The sequence below is a fragment of the Megascapheus bottae genome, chromosome 6, assembly GCF_031878675.1.
Source record: "Megascapheus bottae isolate mThoBot1 chromosome 6, mThoBot2.hap1, whole genome shotgun sequence".
In the NCBI taxonomy this organism is placed as follows: Eukaryota; Metazoa; Chordata; class Mammalia; order Rodentia; family Geomyidae; genus Megascapheus; species Megascapheus bottae.
In genome coordinates this window covers 40400208-40413044 of record NC_143514.1, presented here as the reverse complement: position 1 = coordinate 40413044, position 12837 = coordinate 40400208, and the positions used below count along the sequence as shown (strand labels likewise).

Genomic DNA, 12837 nt, shown 5'->3' with positions numbered 1-12837 from the left:
ATTCTTGGATAGATATTATCTCATATGATCTTCCCAACATCTGTTCTGTTTTTCTTTCCACTTTATACGTTAGACAACTGAAATCTTTTGAGATTGAATGATTTGCTCAATGGCCTATGAAGCTGGCCTTGGGTCTACATCCTCATATATAAACACCTATTGAAAAATATTTATTGATTCACTAGACTTGCAAAGCACTCTGCCAAGCACTGGTATGAGTGTGCAACACCCTCTATGGCTTTTTCTAGACCTCTAACACCACAAAGGAGGATGGTTGTGTGGAAATTCCAGGTGGAAAACACTGGGCTCCAGATAGGTGACAAAGACAAGTGAGATACAATGACAAGTAGGAAAGGAAGCACTTCTCAGGAGTGTGCAGAAGAAAGGGATTTCTGCCTTAAAGCTGTGTTTGTGGGGTACATATATCCTTAAATGGGAGACTGATGACATGAGTAGTAAGTTTGAACAGGTGAACTACAACCTGGGTAGATGGCAGAAATAGAAGATGAATGGGAAGATTTAGGGTCAATGTTCTCAAGATCCAGGCACCAAATTCTGAACTATGTGAGTTAGGGTGCACTGACAGGAGTGTTCTAAAAAACAATTGCCCAGGCTGGCTTTGAACTGTGATCCTCAGATCTCAGCCTCCTGAGTAGCTAGGATTACAGGTGTGAGCCACTGCACCCATCTATAAAGATCTAAATACATGTTTCTTAATGACACTGTTCAAATACACAAATGGTATTATTAAAAAATATTAGAGGGGGCTGGGAGTTTGGCCTAATGGTAGAGTGCTTGCCTAGCATGCATGAAGGCCCGGGGTTCGATTCCTTGGTCCCACATATATAGAAAAAAAAGCCGGAAGTGGTGCTGAGGCTCAAGTGGTAGAGCTCTAGCCTTGAGAAAGTCCAAGGACATTGCTCTGGCCCTGAGCTCAAGCCCAGGACTGGCAAAAAAATATTTTAGATAACTGAGAATTTAAAGTAATTTAAGATTTTTTAAAATTGGTGGTGGGGCTTGAACTCTGGGCCCGGGCCCTACCCCCGAGCTTTTCAGCTCAAGGCTGCCTTACCCCTTGATCCACAGTCACTTCTAGTTTTCTAATGGTTAATTGGAGATAAGAGTCCCACAGTCCCGGGCTGGCTTTGTATTGAGATCATCAAATCTCCGCCTCCTGAGTGGCTAGGATTACCTGAGTGAGCCACCACTCCCTGCTCAAGTAATTAAAATTTTAACATAAAAGAAATCTTTTAAGCGAAGTAAGCCAGACTCAAAGGAACTTAGGCTCAATGGTTTCCCTCATTCGTCATAACCAGTAGAAACCTTGGGCTCTAATAGCAAAGATTTGCAATAGAGCAAAAACTTGATACATAAGGCCATATAGTATGAAGCTAATTGAATGGACCTCTAGGATATTGAAACAAAAGCCATATAATGAATGATTGCTGTCCTTAAGGTGCTATGTTATCTCTCATCTCTTTTGCTGTTCCTTTGTTATCTCATATTGTCACAATATCTCACTTTGTTATCTGATATATTGGATACATTTGTATTTGGTTACTTGAAATTGGACAGGGAAGGGGGGAAAACCAAGAGGGGGGGTGGGGGGAAGGGTAATGGGGACCAAGACATGTGGAAGGGTATCAATGTATGTGAATTAATGCACCTTCTATCTGGCAAATATCATGTAACCCTTTTATTAAATACAATAAAAAATATTTTTTAAAAAAAGAAATTGGATAGGGAATGGGGGAAAACAAGATGAGGGGTGGGGGTGGGGGGGAGGGAAATGGGGACCAAGACATGAGAAAGGGTATCAATGTACGTGAATTAATGCACCTTCTATCTGGCAAATATAATGTAACCCTTCTATTAATTACAATAAAAATATATAAAAAATAAAAAAGAAATCTTTTGATTTCATCAATAGAATAAGTACTTTTTCTCTTTGATTACTAAAATAGTTTTACTAAGATGGGTTGGAGATGGGATGAGCTATTCAGGATTTAAACAATAACACAGATGAAGAGATTTACTACAAAACGTAAGCCTCCATCTCTACCCTGAATAGTGCAATAGTTACCTGACTGAAGTTTCTAGTCAAGGTTTTCTAAATAAAAATAAGTAAATCCAGAGCATCAGTTCTTCTTTTAATTGCAAATATTTCTTTGTTATTTAATACAATTGATCTTAACAGAATGAACTAAAACATTGTGCATTAAAATGATCAGTGTCTCTTTTTCAGAAACATAAACCTTCATTTGGTGCTGTTAGAATCAATTATATCCTTTGAATATCTTTCTTCGTCTAGGATGCTATATTATGTCACACAGGTCTTTCAGCTGTTAGAAATTGTCCTCAGTCAAATGCCCTTGATGAAGCCCTGTGAACGTCTTAGGGGCAATGCAAAATTATGAAGAGAATTAACACCCCAACTCACCACAGAACAGCCCTAAGATTATTTGAGACAATTGTTTGTAAAGCAACAAAGCTTTGAACCTTCTGCCTGCCATACCAGTTGCCCTGTGCTCATGTCTATATATTTAGATCCTAAGAATGCTGCTGTCCAATTAAAGTGCTAGTCTCAGTGTCTGAATTACCATTTCTTAAAAGTATGTGTGCTGGTTAGTTATTGTAAAGTCTATCTTCATGGAACCTACCATTACCGATAGGGTCTATATCAGGCGTGAAACTTTACAAGGGTAAGAAAGTACCTGGGTTCCTCTGTGATCTTACACTTCTATGTCAGTCTGTGTTTTTGAGAAATGATCTGCAAACGCTAATAACAACTTAAATAATTTTTGCCTGTTACATTGGCAAGTATTTAAAAATCTAACTAGCCTACAGTATTGATGAAATTGTGGTGGCAAAGATGTACTTATGCAGTGCTGATGATGACACTGTAAAACAAAACAATTCTTGAGAAAGATAGCATACCACTGTAGCAGGCCATTATGTGTCATTATACTACTCAAAATAAGGAGCACTTCCATAAGATCTATTCTTAAGCAATTAAAATGAAGAACAAATCTACATATACAAATATCCTCTTTTATAAAGAGAGACCACCACTCAACAGCTGACCTCTACTCCCACAGTTTATTCTTTTTTTTTTTTTTTTGGTCAGTCATGGGGCTGGCACTCTGGGCCTGGGCATGGGCACTGTCCCTGAGCTCTTCAGTTCAAGGCTATCACTCTACTACTTGAGCCACAGTGACACTTCCAATTTTCTGGTGGTTAATTGGAGATAAGAGTCTCACGGACTTTAGTGCCCTGGCTGGCTTTAGTTCTCATTGCAGAAAGTAAATTCAATGTCATTTAGAGGTCAAGCATTTGTTCTACACATCATTAATAAAGTTGAAAACTGCTCAGATGACCTATGATGTCAGACTTTGGGAATCTGATAATCCCTTTAAATATGCTTGTCTGAAGTAAAGCTGCTCTTAAATCTCATCTGTGCACATCTTGTTTTAGTTTCATCAATTTGTGCCATGGTGAATGACAAACTTTCATAATAATAGTCCCTCAGAGTTTGCTTCCCTGTCTTTTAAAGTGTAGCAAAAGTATAGATAATAGAGCAGGTATATCCAATATCCTCCATAATTTCTTTATTAGTTTTACTGGTGGGGAAACAGGTTTGATAAAATGTAGTACTTGGAAGTATAGTGGCGGAAAAATGCAGATCAGAACTGAATTTCTTTTGTTGTTGTTTGCTTCTAAGTACCTTCAAATGGGAGCCCGCTACTCACAATAGAATGCATTTTTAAATGCACATGACTTAATACAGGCTGCCTGGATTAATCACTACTTTAGACGAGCATTGCTTAAGTCAACCAGAATCGTGTACCAAATAAAATGTGAATGTTTATGTTTCTTGCTCTGCTGTCTCTGGAATTATAGAAGAACTAGTTGTAGCTTAACTAAGTGAATAACAAATTAACTGTTACAGTTCTGACCTTTAGAGAAATAATTTATGGTCAAAGTCACACATGATATTTTCAAATAGAGCTTGGATATCCCCTCTGACATTTTATCAGCATGTGTTTTTGGCAACATTGTGATGATTTTCAAGTTTTGTTTTAAGCAGCAGGAACTCTTGTCAAGTAAAATTCTATGCAGAATTCTAGAATGTAAATCAATAAAAACTGACACTGTGGCTGTGGAGCCTCTTGTCTCTGAAAATTTGCTTTTATTTTCTCTGCATTTTCAAAGTATCAAGTGCATTAGATGCCTGTCAAATTTATGAGTGAAGTCATAATTTTTCTTCTTAAAAACATGGAACTGATAATTTTGAGTACAAAGATACTTAAAGAGCATTCATTACAATTTTGTATATTTCTTTATGTCCTATCAAAACAGTATTACATATCAGTCTATTGTTACTACATTAGTTGCTACTTTTGAGATTAAGATTGTATGTCCACATGGCTCTGGATCCCATGATTATTTTTAAGTATGACTAGAATAGAATGTTGGCCTAGAATTATCAGGTTTTAAGTATGCAGTAATCATTATCAGAATTGATATTTAATTAATTTAGCTAAAGTAGTAAATATGCAATTAATTCATCTGATACATAGGGAAGACTCCTAATATGCTTTTCCTTAGAGGAGTTTGTATTAGTGTGATATTCATGTTTCAGTGAAAGGAAGAGGGAAATTGTGTATGTTTTTGTTTGCTTACTCAACACAATAATCAATTTTATTGTTTGTTCTCCTCTCAAGAAAGAGAAAATTTAGGGCCGGGAACATGCCTGGTGGTAGCATGCTCACCTAGCATGCATGAAGACCTGGGTTCAATTTCTGGGTACCACATGGTGGAAAAGCCAGAAGTGGTGCTGTGACCCAAGTGGTAGGGCTCTAGCCTTGAGAAAGCCCAAGGACAGTGCTTTGGCTCTGAGTTCAAGCCTCTGGACTGGCAAAAAAAAAAAGACAGAGAGAGAAAGAGAAAATTTAAATTGACAACATGTGTCTAGGGCCTTTGAGCATAAAAAGATTTGATCAGTCCAATTGGTTTAATATGCCCCTTTAGTATGGTTGAACAGCATCAGGAATGGGGAACGTCAATCCTGGTAGCCACAAAATCTGCCTGCTACATGATGGGACGCACACATATGTTCCTCATAAGGTTCTTGTAATCTGCCCCATGCTATCTTCCTGTGTTGGTAATTATATGTGGCCTGCAAACGATTTTTATAAATATCCAAATGGCCTTTGATAGAAAAACACGATTCCCCACCCATTGGATTCCACACTGATATATGACTTTTCTCTATACTGACTTAATAATTTTAGGTTTTTGCTTGTGGCTGGTGCTGAGCCACTTGAGCCATGCTTCTGCTTCTGACTTTCTGCCGGTTAACTGGAGTTAAGAGTCCTCAGATGTATTTGTGATGCTGGCTTCAAGCCTTAATCTTCAGATCTCAGACTCTGAGTAAGCTAGGATCGCAGGCATGCACCACTATTATTTTTGAAGCTGTACTTAGAGAACAAAACCTTGTACATATAACCCTAACTTTTCTAATTTAGTGCTAATTTCTATGAGTGAAAACAGCAGAGCCATCTGTCTTTTTGTTTTGTCATTAAAAAAAATCTGGTTTCTTCCTTCTGAAATCTCATTTTGATTCCCAGTTATTATTTGTATCTTGGCCCACATTTGCTGCTTGTTCTCTGGTGAATGCTGCTTCATCTGCTTCAAAGAAGAAGTAGAGGATAGTGACTGGTTTCTTAAGCTCTGTAGGCTTCCTATATGTACATCCACACATGTGCGTAGATCATACATATGTGTATCTCTGCATGTGTATGCACATGCATATCTATATATGTGCATGTATAATCATGTATGTATTTGTACATATGAAAACAGCATGAGGAAACATAGCAGATGTGATTTGCAAGAAGTGGGGTAGAGAAAGAGAGGAATGAAAATCAAAAGGTGGGATAAGCTTCCTCGAAGCATGGTCATCAGGAATCTCTCTCATGTTATTAATGTCTTCTAATTGGAAAAGAGAAAATAGGATTAGCCAGGCAAAATTGAAAAATGCATTTCAGTGAACAAAAGGTTTTAGGTAAGTAATGTATGCTGCATATACTCTAAATCCAGTTTGACTACGATAAGTGAATTAAAGAGATAGGTTTGGAAAGCCAGAGGGAACCAGGACAGGAAATTGAAGCTGCAAAGATAGACAGGGCCCAGGTCTGCAGGAACGTGTATTAGTCATCATAATAGAGGGTTTGCATTACACATGAAATGACAGGAAATCGTTATGAATGCAAAGAAGATGAGGAATATAAGGAATTGCTAAAGAGCACTCTATGAAATAAACAGGGGGCTGGATGGTGTGACTTCTTTCTTTGTTCTTTAGCTACAGTGTATATAAAAGGATTGTAGCTTTCTCAACCAAACTGTCCTTGAACATTTTGTCTGAAAAAAAAAACCATTTCTGTCTATTCATCTATCCGTTTAATGAACCTATTGTCTATTCCTGTCATATCCCTTCTCATGCTGAACTGTGAGCCAGACTCATGCCAAGGACACATTAAGTGTTACAGAGTGAATAAACAGTGATTAGTCCCTTCTAAAAGTAGACAGTGGGCTTTTTAAGGTCAAGGACTATGCCATATTTGTCATTATATTACTTACCATATCTAGCAAGCCTCAGCCACTTGTTGGGTACTCAATCTCTTTTTGTTGAGAAAATAAGAAAAAGGAGTGGATAGTATTCATGTGTTAAAATGGGGCATTGAGGCCATGAATGTAATTTATTTTTTTTTACATTTCCATTCAAAGTTGGTAAGATTAATTGGGATGTAAGAGCAGTTATTGTAGGATTATAAGCTTTTCAAACAGCTCTGAAAGTGGCATTAGAAGATCTAAATTTAATAGAACATATAGGACTCATAAAGGTGCGGTTAGGAAAGATGTTGGAAAATGATGCGAAAATTGATCTTGATCAAGATGCACTATACTCATGAACTGACATGTTTAATTGAAATCCGTTGTACAAATACAGAAAATAAAAAATTAAAACAATCATGAAAAAAAGATCTAAATTTCAACACAGTTACTTATCTGCTGCGTATGAAGTGTATTGAATTGAATATGTTAGAGCTTTGTGATTCCTTTCATTTGTTTGTGTAACATCCATAAACTCTCAGATGTTGAAAAAGCTTGAGAATTATTAATCTATTATTGATTTGAATAGAGATGTTATAATTTGGACCTGAAATACCCCTCAAAGGCTTGCATGTTGAAGACCTGGTCTCAAGTTCAAGTTACTCTTTGGTGATGGTAGAACTTTTACAAGATGGAACCCTCTGCATAGAGGGTTAGATCAGTGAGGGTATGTTCTTGAAGGGGGTAATGGAATGTGGGGCCCTTCTGTTCTCTCCTTGCTTCCTATCCACTATGAGGTGCATAGATACTCATAAAACGTGCTCCTCACACTGAGTACTGTGTATCAACAGGCCCAAAGCAATTTGGTTAAGTGATCATGAGTTGAAAAATCTATGACCTGACATAAATCTTTCCTCTTTGTAAGTTGTAAAGCTTGGGTATTCTGTCACAGGGATGGAAAGCTAACACAAAATGACTGATTTTTTTCTCTCCTTCATATGTAAAATGGAACCACAAATGACTGAAAAAGAAAATAATATATATCATGATATGATCCGATAATGCACATGGGGATTAATTAATTAATGTATTAGTTATTTTTTTCTAGTAACTGAAGAAAATTCAGTTCCTTGAAACTATCCCACTTAGTATTTACTGCAGAGAAATCCACTAAAAATGTATTAAAGTGCAATTTACACAGGGAAAAATGTGGGATTAATCTGTCACTTACTCTCTGTTGTGTTATTGTTGGAAATTAGCAACCATCCAATAAATTCTATGCTAAAATACATAGGTAGATATACACGGATTTAGATTTCAAGTTTGTACTCTATTAGTAATTCACAAGACCAGATTTTATAGTAGAATACACTTCTAAGAGGTTGTCTGGAGATAACGTTTTACCCAGAGTGGCATTTAATGCCACTACTCTGCTTTCTGACAACTATTAAAAGATTGTCATTATCTTTGCTATGTATCATTTTCTTAGCCCAAGCTAATGATTTAAGTTTATATTATTGTCTAGCATGTTTCGATTTCTATATCAAAATTCTTTGATGCTTATTATTTTGTTAAACAAGCTGGGTTTTTGTTCCAAAAAATGCTTACACTTAAAAGTGTTGCATGTATTCTATTGCAATCTTAAACTGTTTTTCTTGGAATATGACTTTTCCTATAGCTTATAGATTTTTCTCAGCTTTGTTTTCTCTTCTTTACTTGAATTGGCATACTCAAACAATTTTTGGAATGAAGCACATTCGTCTATCCTGTTTACCCCCATTGTTATTCTGATATGAGAATAGCAGTAATCAAATGCGGTTGTTCTGAGTTCCTGCAAGCATAATGAGACTCATAGATGTGATCTCAAAGGGAGAATTTAATAATATATGTGTTGAAATTTGGAAATGTTTATTTGATTCTTGAGTCTTGAGGTTTGCTTTTTATTTATTTCTATTAGTTTGTTGGAATTTCCCTGGACCCAAGGAGTTCATAATAATTATAATCTAGTTTTATCATCTTGATCATTGAGGGAAACAAAGTGATAGAACTTAATAGTTTCACCTAGGAGGACTCTGAGTAGAGATGGATTTTTAGATTCCTTGGTTGTCATTATTTCTTCCCTTAATTCAAACTACTTTAAATGCTGGCTCAAACTAGAACATCCTCAGTTTCTTAAATTAGGATTTAAACAGGTATTTAAAGGGGTCAAGACCCACTGGACTAGTGTTGACAAATTTCCACAAAATTACAGGGTTGATATAGATTTGTCAATTTTTAGTTTCCTTTGTTAAAGTCGGGCTTTTCCACATCTGAAAATTTGATGAGTAGGGCATTTCCTGTTAAGCTAGACAGGACAACTGTAACTGAATTGTGAATAGAAAAAAACACAAAAGAACTTCACATCTTTAAGGTACAGTCAGGCAATTTCTACTGTACCCACTAGATTGTTTATTATTAACAGACATTAAATTGTCCAGGGTATGTGATTTTGACTTGATAATGCATGTAGTTTACATGCATATAGTCTATTTTGTTCATAACTTCTCCCTCTATTAATCTTTTTTTGAATTTGAAGAATTATTTATGGATACAATACTTGTGGCAGTCAGTATGCTAGGCACTGAGTAAAGGCATTTTAAATTGCCTTCTAGATCTGTAAAGATTTGGGAGTGAGTAAATTTCTGTCTTTTGGGCCCTAGCGGGAAACAGATGGCAATCCCGAAGAGATGAATGGAAATATCCTTTATAGATGGTATGGGCAGGGTGGAGACTGGCCACAAAATGACCAATGCACCATCTGTCCCCAATGAAGCAACAGTGAGAAGTGGCTACTAGTTACATTTACTCTTAAAGAAGAAAGTTTGCAAAAACTGCATTCTAGAACACAGGAATTTGGCTGCTGTTACTCCATGGAATTGAGAGGTACTTCTCTTTCTTCTTTGTTTTCCATTCTCCTGATTTTCTCTTATTGGCTGAGGCCAGTCAGAGTCTTGGAACCATGGACACAATACCTGTATATCAGCATCCCAGGAGGACACACAGTATAATTGAGACAGTGGAAGAGTGTACCTCAGGAGAAGCAGTAAAGACCGACCAGAAAACAGTCTGTCCTTTCTACTCTCTTTGTTCTTGACTTAAAATGGATGTTGGCTTTTTCTAATACAGACTATAAAAGTGATACATTTTATTGTACAACATTTGGAAGACTGCCTGTATCTTGCAATTTGGCTTTTCCTACTCAGGATAAATTTCTGGCTGAAGACATGTGAGTTTGTCCAGTAAACTCTGACACTGAAAGAATCATAAACCAGGATATTTATTTCTATAACCATGACCTCATAAAAGCATTCTTGCTTGTCAGAAAGATCTACTGACATTACCTCGTAATGTTTTGCTGATCATAACTTTCCGTATTATGTATCTTCCTTTCTATTCTTCTATATTATCTGTATGGAAATTATATTCATGATTTCATATAAATCCTTGTATAGCCCTTATGAAAGTTCCACTGTTCTCATTTTGCATACTTTCTTTAATAGTAAATAGGCCTGTATATTCTGTATTTAGAAACAAATATGAATTGTACCATTCAGTTTTCCTCTCTCTCTCTCTCTCTCTCTCTCTCTCTCTCTCTCTCTCTCTCTCTCTCTCTCTCTCTCTCTCCCTCCCTCCCTCCCTCCCTCCCTCCCTCCCTCCCTCCCTCCCTCCCTCCCTCTCTCTCTCTCTCTCTCTCTCTCTCTCTCTCTCTCTCTCTCTCTCTCTCTCTCGCTGTCTGTCTCTCCCTCGCCAGTCCTGGAACTTGAACTAAGAGCCTTGGCACTATCCTTTGAGCTTCTTTTGTTTAAAGCTAACACTTTACCACTTGAACCACAGCACCGCTTCTGGCTTTTTCTGTGTATGTGGCACCAAGGAATCGAACCCAAGGTTTCCTGCATGCTAGGCAAGCACTCTATGACTAGGCCACACTCCCAGCCTTAATTCTTGTTTTGCTTTAATTTGTTTTCTGAAACTCCAACTATTGCCATAGCAACCTCAGAACATGATTTTCCTGAGTTTTTTGGTTTTTTTTTTTGCCAGTTCTGGGGATTGAACTCAGGGCCTGAGCATTGTCCTTGGGCTTTCTCAAGGCTAAAGCTCTACCACTTGAGTCACAGCAACATTTCTGGCTTTTTTTTCTTTTCTTTTTTTTTTTTTTGCCAGTCCTGGGCTTGGGCTCAGGGCTTGAGCACTGTCCTTGGATTTTCTCAAGGCTAGCACTCTACCACTTGAGCCTCAGCACCACTTCCGGCTTTTTTCTATGTATGTGGTACCGAGGAATCTAACCCGGGTCTTCATGCATGCTAGGCAGGCACTTTAACCACTAGGCCAAACTCCCGGCCCTCTGGCTTTTTTTTCTATGCATGTGGTACTGAGGAATAAAACCCAGGTCCTTGTGAATGCTAGGCAAGCACTCTACCACTAGGACAAACTCCCAGCCCAGCCTGTCTTTTTACTTTTTACTCCCAAGTAATTAAGACATGACCTACTACACTTGACTGATATTTACTTAAAAAAACTCTTAGGAATATGATTTTTTTTCCTGATCAGCCTAATAGGACACAAAATTGAATTATACTGGAAAGAATTATATGTTGCATTTCTACTTTTGCTTGAATTCAAACACATTCATAGTGAGTGCTTTAAAGTTTCATTTGCTGCTGTCTGGTTAGCATGAGAGGAGCATAGCATTTGTACTCATTCCCCAGTATATGCTGAGGGAATGCTTTTTATTTTCACATTGAATCAGATGCCTGACGAGTTTATGGGGCTCTCTCTAAAGGCAAAGGCAGAGTTCTCACTTTCCCACTCAGTTAACTAGTTTGTCAGGTTCACTGCACTTTTCTGCATAATACAGGCAAATTATGTGTTAGAAATTCAATCCTGGTTTCCTGGGTGATGGATGGTACAATGCCACTACTTAGTATTCCTATTCACGTATTACATTGCTGCAATTCTATCACTCTATCTATTTATCCTATCTCTCTATCACTTTATTATCTATCTATCTATCTATCTATCTATCTATCTATCTATCTATCTATCTATCTATCACGTATCTGTTTCTTCATAGTAGAGAAGCAGATGTTTTGAATCTGTATATTAAAGAGTTTACATTTCCAGTACAAGAACATATAGGACTTTAAAAATTTTCAGGCTCGGGGCCAGGAGTTTGGCCTCGTGGTAGAGTGCTTGCCTAGCATGCACGAAGACCCGGGTTCGATTCCATATACATAGAAAAAAAGCCAGAAATGGTGCTGAGGCTCAAGTGGTAGTCCAAGGGCAGTGCTCAGGCCCTGAGCTCAAGCCCAGGACTGGCAAAAAAATTTGTAGGCTTTGGTATCATTTTTTATTTGCTAGGAAAGTGCATTAACACTTGAAACAGCTCTAGCCTATTCATTCATTCATTTATTTATTGGTCAGTTACTTTTCAAATAAGAGTTTTGTGTTTTTGCTTACGTCTGGCCTTAGAGGCAGTCTTTTGACCTATGCCTCTCATATATCTAGGACAAGAGATTTGTGTCACCAAATTCAGCTTGTTTTGTTGAGATAGGTTTTGCTAACTCTGTTACCTGGGTTAACATTCAACCACTAACCTCCCATTCTCCCCAACTCTGCCTCCTGAGTAGCAAGGATTATACGTATGAACCAGAACCATAATATTTAGCCCCATAGAAAACTTCTTGTGCTCAGCAACCATTCAGGACACTTTTGATACCAAACACTTCTAAAAATATTATATGGGCTAGCAGTCTCCAGCTTGGCATTTCTTTATTATATTTCTGGTTAAATTATCAGAGTCCTTCATATTCTCTTGTCATCTATCACATGGATGGATTTTTACATTTGGTACTGTTTAGTTGCCTGTGTCTTCATAAAGCAGTGAGTGTTCTTCCTCTGGAGTTCGCAAAATCAAAACATGGCTTGAAGTTTAGTGATATTGTTGAGGTTCTTCTAATGAGCCACATAAAGCAAAATTGTACTATCTTGACATCAAAATGGCTAGATTTGTGATTGAAACCAGGAGATTCTGACTCATTGTTGATATTGGTTGCTGCAGTGATTTATGCTGAATACTTGCCTGTGTAAGAGATTAAAAATTACATATTTAGAGTGCTTTAAACTGGAGATAAAAATTGAAGTAAGTTTTTTCTCTTATGTTACTTTTTTACTGGTTTATTTTTA

General features: G+C 37.3%; 1 protein-coding gene across 1 annotated transcript in view; it reads left to right on the top strand.

Annotated features, from left to right (window-relative positions):
- Pde4b (phosphodiesterase 4B) overlaps positions 1-12837 on the top strand; it is a 495117-nt gene that overhangs the window by 61968 nt on the left and 420312 nt on the right. The window lies entirely within an intron of this gene.